This window comes from Salvelinus fontinalis, chromosome 28 (genome assembly GCF_029448725.1).
Source record: "Salvelinus fontinalis isolate EN_2023a chromosome 28, ASM2944872v1, whole genome shotgun sequence".
In the NCBI taxonomy this organism is placed as follows: Eukaryota; Metazoa; Chordata; class Actinopteri; order Salmoniformes; family Salmonidae; genus Salvelinus; species Salvelinus fontinalis.
The window spans coordinates 46,509,219-46,523,225 of NC_074692.1; the positions used below are offsets into that span (position 1 = coordinate 46,509,219).

Sequence of the window (14,007 nt, forward strand, 5' to 3'; positions counted from 1 at the left end):
AATCCAAAATCAAATCTAGAGTCGGCTTTCTATTCCGGAACAAAGCCTCCTTCACTCACGCCGCCAAACTTACCCTAGTAAAACTGACTATCCTACCGATCCTCGACTTCGGCGATGTCATCTACAAAATAGCTTCCAATACTCTACTCAGCAAACTGGATGCAGTTTTACAGTGCCATCCGTTTTGTTACTAAAGCACCTTATACGACCCACCACTGCGACCTGTATGCCCTAGTCGGCTGGCCCTCGCTACATGTTCGTCGTCAGACCCACTGGCTCCAGGTCATCTACAAGGCTATGCTAGGTAAAGTGCCGCCTAATCTCAGTTCACTGGTCACGATGGCTACACCCACCCGTAGCACGCGCTCCAGCAGGTGTATCTCACTGATCATCCCTAAAGCCAAAACCTCATTTGGACGCCTTTCCTTCCAGTTCTCTGCTGCCTGCGACTGGAACGAATTGCAAAAATCTCTGAAGTTGGAGACTTTTATCTCCCTCAACAACTTTAAAAATCTGCTATCCGAGCAGCTAACCGATCGCTGCAGCTGTACATAGTCCATCTGTAAACTACCCACCCAATTTACCTACCTCACCCCCATACTGCTTTTATACTGCTTTTATTTATTTACTTTTCTGCTCTTTTGCACACCGGTATCTCTTCTTGCACATGATCATCTGATGATTTATCACTCCAGTGTTAATCTGCTAAATTGTAATTATTCGATTTATTGCCTACCTCATGCCTTTTGCACACATTGTATATAGATTCTCTTTTTCCAACCATGTTATTGACTTGTTTATTGTTTACTCCATGTGTAACTCTGTGTTGTTGTCTGTTCACACTGCTATGCTTTATCTTGGCCAGGTCGCAGTTGCAAATGGGAACTTGTTCTCAACTAGCCTACCTGGTTAAATAAAGGTGAAATAAAAATAAAAAATACAGGTACAGGACTCTAGCAGTAGTAGATCAATACAGGTACAGGACTCTAGTAGATCAATACAGGTACAGGACTCTAGCAGTAGTAGATCAATACAGGTACAGGACTGTAGTAGATCAATACAGGTACAGGACTGTAGTAGATCAATACAGGTACAGGACTGTAGTAGATCAATACAGGTATAGGACTCTAGTAGATCAATACAGGTACAGGACTGTAGTAGATCAATACAGGTACAGGACTCTAGTAGTAGTAGATCAATACAGGTACAGGACTCTAGCAGTAGTAGATCAATACAGGTACAGGACTCTAGCAGTAGTAGATCAATACAGGTACAGGACTCTAGCAGTAGTAGATCAATACAGGTACAGGACTCTAGCAGTAGTAGATCAATACAGGTACAGGACTCTAGCAGTAGTAGATCAATACAGGTACAGGACTCTAGCAGTAGTAGATCAATACAGGTACAGGACTCTAGTAGATCAATACAGGTACAGGACTGTAGTAGCAGTAGATCAATACAGGTACAGGACTGTAGTAGATCAATACAGGTACAGGACTGTAGTAGATCAATGCAGGTACAGGACTCTAGTAGATCAATACAGGTAAAGGACTCTAGTAGATCAATACAGGTACAGGACTCTAGCAGTAGTAGATCGATACAGGTACAGGACTCTAGCAGTAGTAGATCAATACAGGTACAGGACTGTAGCAGTAGTAGATCTATACAGGTACAGGACTCTAGTAGATCAATACAGGTACAGGACTCTAGCATTAGTAGATCAATACAGGTACAGGACTCTAGCAGTAGTAGATCAATACAGGTACAGGACTGTAGCAGTAGTAGATCAATACAGGTACAGGACTCTAGCAGTAGTAGATCAATACAGGTACAGGACTGTAGCAGTAGTAGATCAATACAGGTACAGGACTCTAGCAGTAGTAGATCAATACAGGTACAGGACTGTAGCAGATCAATACAGGTACAGGACTGTAGTAGATCAATACAGGTACAGGACTGTAGTAGATCAATACAGGTACAGGACTGTAGCATATCAATACAGGTACAGGACTGTAGTAGAGCAATACAGGTACAGGACTCTAGTAGATCAATACAGGTACAGGACTCTAGCAGTAGTAGATCAATACAGGTACAGGACTGTAGTAGATCAATACAGGTACAGGACTGTAGTAGATCAATACAGGTACAGGACTGTAGTAGAGCAATACAGGTACATGACTCTAGTAGATCAATACAGGTACAGGACTGTAGTAGATCAATACAGGTACAGGACTGTAGCAGATCAATACAGGTACAGGACTGTAGTAGATCAATACAGGTACAGGACTGTAGCAGATCAATACAGGTACAGGACTCTAGTAGATCAATACAGGTACAGGACTCTAGTAGATCAATACAGGTACAGGACTGTAGTAGATCAATACAGGTACAGGACTGTAGTAGAGCAATACAGGTACAGGACTCTAGTAGATCAATACAGGTACAGGACTCTAGCAGTAGTAGATCAATACAGGTACAGGACTGTAGTAGATCAATACAGGTACAGGACTGTAGTAGATCAATACAGGTACAGGACTGTAGTAGAGCAATACAGGTACATGACTCTAGTAGATCAATACAGGTACAGGACTCTAGCAGATCAATACAGGTACAGGACTGTAGTAGATCAATACAGGTACAGGACTGTAGCAGATCAATACAGGTACAGGACTCTAGCAGTAGTAGATCAATACAGGTACAGGACTGTAGTAGATCAATACAGGTACAGGACTGTAGTAGATCAATACAGGTACAGGACTGTAGCAGATCAATACAGGTACAGGACTCTAGCAGTATTAGATCAATACAGGTACAGGACTGTAGCAGATCAATACAGGTACAGGACTGTAGTAGATCAATACAGGTACAGGACTGTAGTAGATCAATACAGGTACAGGACTGTAGTAGATAATTACAGGTACAGGACTGTAGTAGAGCAATACAGGTACATGACTGTAGTATATCAATACAGGTACAGGACTGTAGTAGATCAATACAGGTACAGGACTCTAGTAGTAGTAGATCAATACAGGTACAGGACTCTAGCAGTAGTAGATCAATACAGGTACAGGACTCTAGCAGTAGTAGATCAATACAGGTACAGGACTCTAGCAGTAGTAGATCAATACAGGTACAGGACTCTAGCAGTAGTAGATCAATACAGGTACAGGACTCTAGCAGTAGTAGATCAATACAGGTACAGGACTCTAGCAGTAGTAGATCAATACAGGTACAGGACTCTAGTAGATCAATACAGGTACAGGACTGTAGTAGCAGTAGATCAATACAGGTACAGGACTGTAGTAGATCAATACAGGTACAGGACTGTAGTAGATCAATGCAGGTACAGGACTCTAGTAGATCAATACAGGTAAAGGACTCTAGTAGATCAATACAGGTACAGGACTCTAGCAGTAGTAGATCAATACAGGTACAGGACTCTAGCAGTAGTAGATCAATACAGGTACAGGACTGTAGCAGTAGTAGATCTATACAGGTACAGGACTCTAGTAGATCAATACAGGTACAGGACTCTAGCATTAGTAGATCAATACAGGTACAGGACTCTAGCAGTAGTAGATCAATACAGGTACAGGACTGTAGCAGTAGTAGATCAATACAGGTACAGGACTCTAGCAGTAGTAGATCAATACAGGTACAGGACTGTAGCAGATCAATACAGGTACAGGACTGTAGTAGATCAATACAGGTACAGGACTGTAGTAGATCAATACAGGTACAGGACTGTAGCATATCAATACAGGTACAGGACTGTAGTAGAGCAATACATGTACAGGACTCTAGTAGATCAATACAGGTACAGGACTCTAGTAGATCAATACAGGTACAGGACTGTAGTAGATCAATACAGGTACAGGACTCTAGTATATCAATACAGGTACAGGACTCTAGCAGTAGTAGATCAATACAGGTACAGGACTGTAGTAGATCAATACAGGTACAGGACTGTAGTAGATCAATACAGGTACAGGACTGTAGTAGAGCAATACAGGTACATGACTCTAGTAGATCAATACAGGTACAGGACTGTAGTAGATCAATACAGGTACAGGACTGTAGCAGATCAATACAGGTACAGGACTGTAGTAGATCAATACAGGTACAGGACTGTAGCAGATCAATACAGGTACAGGACTCTAGTAGATCAATACAGGTACAGGACTCTAGTAGATCAATACAGGTACAGGACTGTAGTAGATCAATACAGGTACAGGACTGTAGTAGAGCAATACAGGTACAGGACTCTAGTAGATCAATACAGGTACAGGACTCTAGCAGTAGTAGATCAATACAGGTACAGGACTGTAGTAGATCAATACAGGTACAGGACTGTAGTAGATCAATACAGGTACAGGACTGTAGTAGAGCAATACAGGTACATGACTCTAGTAGATCAATACAGGTACAGGACTCTAGCAGATCAATACAGGTACAGGACTGTAGTAGATCAATACAGGTACAGGACTGTAGCAGATCAATACAGGTACAGGACTCTAGCAGTAGTAGATCAATACAGGTACAGGACTGTAGTAGATCAATACAGGTACAGGACTGTAGTAGATCAATACAGGTACAGGACTGTAGTAGATCAATACAGGTACAGGACTGTAGCAGATCAATACAGGTACAGGACTCTAGCAGTAGTAGATCAATACAGGTACAGGACTCTAGCAGTAGTAGATCAATACAGGTACAGGACTGTAGCAGATCAATACAGGTACAGGACTGTAGTAGATCAATACAGGTACAGGACTGTAGTAGATCAATACAGGTACAGGACTGTAGTAGATCATTACAGGTACAGGACTGTAGTAGAGCAATACAGGTACATGACTGTAGTATATCAATACAGGTACAGGACTGTAGTAGATCAATACAGGTACAGGACTGTAGTAGATCAATACAGGTACAGGACTCTAGTAGATCAATACAGGTACAGGACTCTAGCAGTAGTAGATCAATACAGGTACATGACTGTAGTATATCAATACAGGTACAGGACTGTAGTAGATCAATACAGGTACAGGACTGTAGTAGAGCAATACAGGTACAGGACTCTAGCAGTAGACAAGCTGCTGATTATGAAAATCCTTGTTAGTGCATGGGTCAAAATACATTCTGAACTTCAGACAAAAGCTAATATTCAACTTAAAACATCGTTGTTTTTTGGGGGGGGGGGGGGGGGTATTTATTATTGCCAGTGTGTGCAATGATCCTGATCTATGAAACAACTACCATTCTCCTCCATAGTTATGTTGTGTACATGGATTTGGGAATATGGCTGTGTTTTGCAGCCTGACTATGCCAAGAATACTCTAAGCCAGGGATGGGCAGCTGGCAGAACTCAGTCGGGGTCTGAACTTCCTGTTGAGAGGTAGAATAGTAGAATACACCAGGTACCATTTAGAAATGCTGTGCATCAACAGACACTCAATTAGCCCGTGACAGCTATTTTCTTCTTCTTCTTCTTCAGATTGGTAAATTAGTCAAGGTAATTTGCACAACAGCATGTGAAATTTATTGTCAATCAGTGTTGCTTCCTAAGTGGATAGTTTGATTTCACAGAAGTGTGATAGACTTGGAGTTACATTTTGTTGTTTAAGTGTTCCCTTTATTTTTTTGAGCAGTGTATTTTCTTCTTCTTCTTCTTCTTCTTCAGATTGGTAAATTAGTCAAGGTAAGCGGCCAGCTAAACCCGTAGTAAGCATGGTCGAATTACCGATTTGGTGTGGGGTCCATTTGATCATCAGTTATCATATTCAAAAAACTGCAAACATTTGCCCTCCATCTTTATGACAAAATACGTAGAATTGCATGTCATTTTTTATAAAATGGTATAGATCTAAAAACTCAGCTGACACAGAGCTGGTTGGGGTATCTAGTACTGGTTGGGGTATCTAGAACTGGTTGGGGTATCTAGAGCTGGTTGGGGTATCTAGAGCTGGTTGGGGTATCTAGAGCTGGTTGGGGTATCTGGAACTGGTTGGGGTATCTAGTACTGGTTGGGGTATCTGGAGCTGGTTGGGGTATCTGGAACTGGTTGGGGTATCTAGTACTGGTTGGGGTATCTAGAGCTGGTTGGGGTATCTAGAGCTGGTTGGGGTATCTAGAGCTGGTTGGGGTATCTAGAACTGGTTGGGGTATCTAGAGCTGGTTGGGGTATCTAGAGCTGGTTGGGGTATCTAGAGCTGGTTGGGGTATCTAGAGCTGGTTGGGGTATCTAGAGCTGGTTGGGGTATCTAGAGCTGGTTGGGGTATCTAGAACTGGTTGGGGTATCTGGAACTGGTTGGGGTATCTAGAGCTGGTTGGGGTATCTAGAGCTGGTTGGGGTATCTAGAGCTGGTTGGGGTATCTGGAACTGGTTGGGGTATCTAGAACTGGTTGGGGTATCTAGAACTGGTTGGGGTATCTAGAGCTGGTTGGGGTATCTAGAGCTGGTTGGGGTATCTAGAGCTGGTTGGGGTATCTAGAGCTGGTTGGGGTAACTAGAACTGGTTGGGGTATCTAGAACTGGTTGGGGTATCTAGAGCTGGTTGGGGTATCTAGAGCTGGTTGGGGTATCTAGAGCTGGTTGGGGTATCTAGAACTGGTTGGGGTATCTAGAGCTGGTTGGGGTATCTAGAACTGGTTGGGGTATCTAGAACTGGTTGGGGTATCTAGAACTGGTTGGGGTATCTGGAACTGGTTGGGGTATCTAGAGCTGGTTGGGGTATCTAGAGCTGGTTGGGGTATCTAGAACTGGTTGGGGTATCTAGATCTGGTTGGGGTAACTAGAACTGGTTGGGGTATCTAGAACTGGTTGGTGTATCTAGATCTGGTTGGGGTATCTAGAGCTGGTTGGGGTATCTAGAGCTGGTTGGGGTATCTAGAACTGGTTGGGGTATCTAGAACTGGTTGGGGTATCTAGAGCTGGTTGGGGTATCTAGAGCTGGTTGGGGTATCTAGAACTGGTTGGGGTATCTGGAACTGGTTGGGGTATCTAGAGCTGGTTGGGGTATCTAGAACTGGTTGGGGTATCTAGAACTGGTTGGGGTATCTAGAGCTGGTTGGGGTATCTAGAACTGGTTGGGGTATCTAGAGCTGGTTGGGGTATCTAGAACTGGTTGGGGTATCTAGAACTGGTTGGGGTATCTAGAACTGGTTGGGGTATCTGGAACTGGTTGGGGTATCTAGAGCTGGTTGGGGTATCTAGAGCTGGTTGGGGTATCTAGAACTGGTTGGGGTATCTAGATCTGGTTGGGGTAACTAGAACTGGTTGGGGTATCTAGAACTGGTTGGTGTATCTAGATCTGGTTGGGGTATCTAGAACTGGTTGGGGTATCTAGAACTGGTTGGGGTATCTAGAACTGGTTGGGGTATCTAGAGCTGGTTGGGGTATCTAGAGCTGGTTGGGGTATCTAGAGCTGGTTGGGGTATCTAGAACTGGTTGGGGTATCTGGAGCTGGTTTGGGTATCTAGAACTGGTTGGGGTATCTGGAACTGGTTGGGGTATCTGGAACTGGTTGGGGTATCTGGAACTGGTTGGGGTATCTAGATCTGGTTGGGGTATCTAGAGCTGGTTGGGGTATCTGGAACTGGTTGGGGTATCTGGAACTGGTTGGGGTATCTAGAACTGGTTGGGGTATCTAGAGCTGGTTGGGGTATCTAGAACTGGTTGGGGTATCTGGAACTGGTTGGGGTATCTGGAACTGGTTGGGGTATCTGGAACTGGTTGGGGTATCTAGAACTGGTTGGGGTATCTAGAACTGGTTGGGGTATCTAGAACTGGTTGGGGTATCTGGAGCTGGTTGGGGTATCTGGAGCTGGTTGGGGTATCTGGAGCTGGTTGGGGTATCTGGAGCTGGTTGGGGTATCTGGAGCTGGTTGGGGTATCTGGAACTGGTTGGGGTATCTAGAACTGGTTGGGGTATCTAGAACTGGTTGGGGTATCTAGAGCTGGTTGGGGTATCTAGAACTGGTTGGGGTATCTGGAACTGGTTGGGGTATCTAGATCTGGTTGGGGTATCTGGAACTGGTTGGGGTATCTGGAACTGGTTGGGGTATCTGGAACTGGTTGGGGTATCTGGAACTGGTTGGGGTATCTAGATCTGGTTGGGGTATCTAGAACTGGTTGGGGTATCTAGAACTGGTTGGGGTATCTAGAGCTGGTTGGGGTATCTAGAGCTGGTTGGGGTATCTAGAGCTGGTTGGGGTATCTAGAGCTGGTTGGGGTATCTGGAGCTGGTTGGGGTATCTGGAGCTGGTTGGGGTATCTGGAGCTGGTTGGGGTATCTGGAGCTGGTTGGGGTATCTGGAGCTGGTTGGGGTATCTGGAGCTGGTTGGGGTATCTAGAGCTGGTTGGGGTATCTAGAATCCTCTTTCACACTGGAGCTAGTCCCCTGACAGCTCTCATTCACTCTGTACAGTCAACTTATTATCCACATTTCAATCTCTTAACATCCAAGTTTCAATCTGTCACGAGGGGGTGGATATGGGTACGCAGACCCACAAGCCACTGCAGCCCCTCGTGATGAGTTCCGTTTTTTGTTGTTGCCCCCAAACCCCCATCAAAGTTTCCCATCCCTGCTCTATGCATTCATTAGCTGAGTGTAAGGCAAGCCATGCAATGCAAAGTCTCCTACTCCACAGTACATCTGACTTTATATATTACTCTTTGTTTGGGCTTCATACGCTTTGATTTGAAGCCTAGCTGATATTGTGTCTAACCTACTGTATGTACCGTAAACAAGTCTGCAAATGAGTTTGAACTTTTCAGCCATGATCATGCAGTGTAGTTAAACACGATCAAGTTAATGAGTAGCTGAAATAAAGACACACACACACACGTATGTAAATTCCTTTCAAAGTCAGCCAGAAGTGTTTGTAGTTATACAGGAAGTCATGAGAGCCTGCCCGCACCCAGCAGGATCCTGGTTAACCAGGTGATTTGTCAAAAGTCATTAGTTCTTTCTATGATGAAACACAGGAAAATAATACTGGAGCAAGACTACTGTAGCAAGCATAACCAGACTACTGTAGCAAGCATAACCAGACTACTGTAGCAAGCATAACCAGACTACTGTAGCATGCATAACATAACCAGACTACTGTAGCAAGCATAACATAACCAGACTACTGTAGCAAGCATAACCAGACTACTGTAGCAAGCATAACATAACCAGACTACTGTAGCAAGCATAACCAGACTACTGTAGCAAGCATAACATAACCAGACTACTGTAGCAAGCATAACCAGACTACTGTAGCAAGCATAACATAACCAGACTACTGTAGCAAGCATAACCAGACTACTGTAGCAAGCATAACCAGACTACTGTAGCAAGCATAACCAGACTACTGTAGCAAGCATAACATAACCAGACTACTGTAGCAAGCATAACCAGACTACTGTAGCAAGCATAACATAACCAGACTACTGTAGCAAGCATAACCAGACTACTGTAGCAAGCATAACATAACCAGACTACTGTAGCAAGCATAACAAGACTACTGTAGCAAGCATAACCAGACTACTGTAGCAAGCATAACATAACCAGACTACTGTAGCATGCATAACATAACCAGACTACTGTAGCAAGCATAACATAACCAGACTACTGTAGCAAGCATAACCAGACTACTGTAGCAAGCATAACATAACCAGACTACTGTAGCAAGCATAACCAGACTACTGTAGCAAGCATAACATAACCAGACTACTGTAGCAAGCATAACCAGACTACTGTAGCAAGCATAACATAACCAGACTACTGTAGCAAGCATAACCAGACTACTGTAGCAAGCATAACATAACCAGACTACTGTAGCAAGCATAACCAGACTACTGTAGCAAGCATAGCATAACCAGACTACTGTAGCAAGCATAACCACACTACTGTAGCATGCATAACATAACCAGACTACTGTAGCAAGCATAACATAACCAGACTACTGTAGCAAGCATAACATAACCAGACTACTGTAGCATGCATAACATAACCAGACTACTGTAGCAAGCATAACCAGACTACTGTAGCAAGCATAACCAGACTACTGTAGCAAGCATAACCAGACTGCTGTAGCAAGCATAACATAACCAGACTACTGTAGCAAGCATAACCAGACTACTGTAGCATGCATAACATAACCAGACTACTGTAGCAAGCATAACCAGACTACTGTAGCAAGCATAACATAACCAGACTACTGTAGCAAGCATAACCAGACTACTGTAGCATGCATAACATAACCAGACTACTGTAGCAAGCATAACCAGACTACTGTAGCAAGCATAACCAGACTACTGTAGCAAGCATAACATAACCAGACTACTGTAGCAAGCATAACCAGACTACTGTAGCAAGCATAACCAGACTACTGTAGCAAGCATAACATAACCAGACTACTGTAGCAAGCATAACATAACCAGACTACTGTAGCAAGCATAACATAACCAGACTACTGTAGCATGCATAACATAACCAGACTACTGTAGCAAGCATAACATAACCAGACTACTGTAGCAAGCATAACATAACCAGACTACTGTAGCAAGCATAACATAACCAGACTACTGTAGCAAGCATAACCAGACTACTGTAGCAAGCATAACCAGACTACTGTAGCAAGCATAACCAGACTACTGTAGCAAGCATAACATAACCAGACTACTGTAGCAAGCATAACATAACCAGACTACTGTAGCAAGCATAACATAACCAGACTACTGTAGCAAGCATAACAGAACCAGACTACTGTAGCAAGCATAACAGAACCAGACTACTGTAGCAAGCATAACAGAACCAGACTACTGTAGCAAGCATAACAGAACCAGACTACTGTAGCAAGCATAACAGAACCAGACTACTGTAGCAAGCATAACAGAACCAGACTACTGTAGCAAGCATAACAGAACCAGACTACTGTAGCAAGCATAACAGAACCAGACTACTGTAGCAAGCATAACAGAACCAGACTACTGTAGCAAGCATAACAGAACCAGACTACTGTAGCAAGCATAACAGAACCAGACTACTGTAGCAAGCATAACAGAACCAGACTACTGTAGCAAGCATAACAGAACCAGACTACTGTAGCAAGCATAACAGAACCAGACTACTGTAGCAAGCATAACAGAACCAGACTACTGTAGCAAGCATAACAGAACCAGACTACTGTAGCAAGCATAACATAACCAGACTACTGTAGCAAGCATAACATAACCAGACTACTGTAGCAAGCATAACATAACCAGACTACTGTAGCAAGCATAACATAACCAGACTACTGTAGCAAGCATAACATAACCAGACTACTGTAGCAAGCATAACATAACCAGACTACTGTAGCAAGCATAACATAACCAGACTACTGTAGCAAGCATAACAGAACCAGACTACTGTAGCAAGCATAACAGAACCAGACTACTGTAGCAAGCATAACATAACCAGACTACTGTAGCAAGCATAACATAACCAGACTACTGTGGCAAGCATAACCAGACTACTGTAGCATGCATAACCAGACTACTGTAGCAAGCATAACCAGACTACTGTAGCATGCATAGCATAACCAGACTACTGTAGCAAGCATAACCAGACTACTGTAGCATGCATAACATAACCAGACTACTGTAGCAAGCATAACAGAACCAGACTACTGTAGCAAGCATAACCAGACTACTGTAGCATGCATAACATAACCAGACTACTGTAGCAAGCATAACATAACCAGACTACTGTAGCAAGCATAACATAACCAGACTACTGTAGCAAGCATAACATAACCAGACTACTGTAGCAAGCATAACATAACCAGACTACTGTAGCAAGCATAACATAACCAGACTACTGTAGCAAGCATAACATAACCAGACTACTGTAGCAAGCATAACATAACCAGACTACTGTAGCAAGCATAACATAACCAGACTACTGTAGCAAGCATAACATAACCAGACTACTGTAGCAAGCATAACAGAACCAGACTACTGTAGCAAGCATAACCAGACTACTGTAGCAAGCATAACATAACCAGACTACTGTAGCAAGCATAACATAACCAGACTACTGTAGCAAGCATAACATAACCAGACTACTGTAGCAAGCATAACATAACCAGACTACTGTAGCAAGCATAACATAACCAGACTACTGTAGCAAGCATAACAGAACCAGACTACTGTAGCATGCATAACCAGACTACTGTAGCAAGCATAACCAGACTACTGTAGCATGCATAGCATAACCAGACTACTGTAGCAAGCATAACCAGACTACTGTAGCATGCATAACATAACCAGACTACTGTAGCAAGCATAACAGAACCAGACTACTGTAGCAAGCATAACCAGACTACTGTAGCATGCATAACATAACCAGACTACTGTAGCAAGCATAACATAACCAGACTACTGTAGCAAGCATAACATAACCAGACTACTGTAGCAAGCATAACATAACCAGACTACTGTAGCAAGCATAACATAACCAGACTACTGTAGCAAGCATAACATAACCAGACTACTGTAGCAAGCATAACATAACCAGACTACTGTAGCAAGCATAACATAACCAGACTACTGTAGCAAGCATAACATAACCAGACTACTGTAGCAAGCATAACAGAACCAGACTACTGTAGCAAGCATAACCAGACTACTGTAGCAAGCATAACATAACCAGACTACTGTAGCAAGCATAACATAACCAGACTACTGTAGCAAGCATAGCCAGACTACTGTAGCAAGCATAACCAGACTACTGTAGCAAGCATAACATAACCAGACTACTGTAGCATGCATAACAGAACCAGACTACTGTAGCAAGCATAACATAACCAGACTACTGTAGCAAGCATAACCAGACTACTGTAGCAAGCATAGCATAACCAGACTACTGTAGCAAGCATAACCAGACTACTGTAGCAAGCATAACATAACCAGACTACTGTAGCAAGCATAACATAACCAGACTACTGTAGCAAGCATTACCAGACTACTCTAGCAAGCATAACATAACCAGACTACTGTAGCAAGCATAACATAACCAGACTACTGTAGCAAGCATAACCAGACTACTGTAGCAAGCATAACCAGACTACTGTAGCATGCATAACCAGACTACTGTAGCAAGCATAACCAGACTACTGTAGCATGCATAGCATAACCAGACTACTGTAGCAAGCATAACCAGACTACTGTAGCATGCATAACATAACCAGACTACTGTAGCAAGCATAACAGAACCAGACTACTGTAGCAAGCATAACAGAACCAGACTACTGTAGCAAGCATAACAGAACCAGACTACTGTAGCAAGCATAACATAACCAGACTACTGTAGCAAGCATAACATAACCAGACTACTGTAGCAAGCATAACATAACCAGACTACTGTAGCAAGCATAACATAACCAGACTACTGTAGCAAGCATAACATAACCAGACGACTGTAGCAAGCATAACATAACCAGACTACTGTAGCAAGCATAACATAACCAGACTACTGTAGCAAGCATAACATAACCAGACTACTGTAGCAAGCATAACCAGACTACTGTAGCAAGCATAACATAACCAGACTACTGTAGCAAGCATAACCAGACTACTGTAGCAAGCATAACCAGACTACTGTAGCAAGCATAACCAGACTACTGTAGCAAGCATAACAGAACCAGACTACTGTAGCAAGCATAACATAACCAGACTACTGTAGCATGCATAACAGAACCAGACTACTGTAGCAAGCATAACATAACCAGACTACTGTAGCAAGCATAACAGAACCAGACTACTGTAGCATGCATAACATAACCAGACTACTGTAGCAAGCATAACATAACCAGACTACTGTAGCAAGCATAACATAACCAGACTACTGTAGCAAGCATAACATAACCAGACTACTGTAGCAAGCATAACATAACCAGACTACTGTAGCAAGCATAACATAACCAGACTACTGTAGCAAGCATAACAGAACCAGACTACTGTAGCAAGTAGATT

At 43.1% G+C, this 14,007-nt stretch overlaps 1 protein-coding gene across 1 annotated transcript in view; it reads left to right on the top strand.

Annotated features, from left to right (window-relative positions):
- Positions 1-14,007, top strand: part of LOC129825794 (PDZ domain-containing protein 2-like) — a 188,907-nt gene that overhangs the window by 76,966 nt on the left and 97,934 nt on the right. The gene's annotated exons all lie outside the window — the stretch shown is intronic.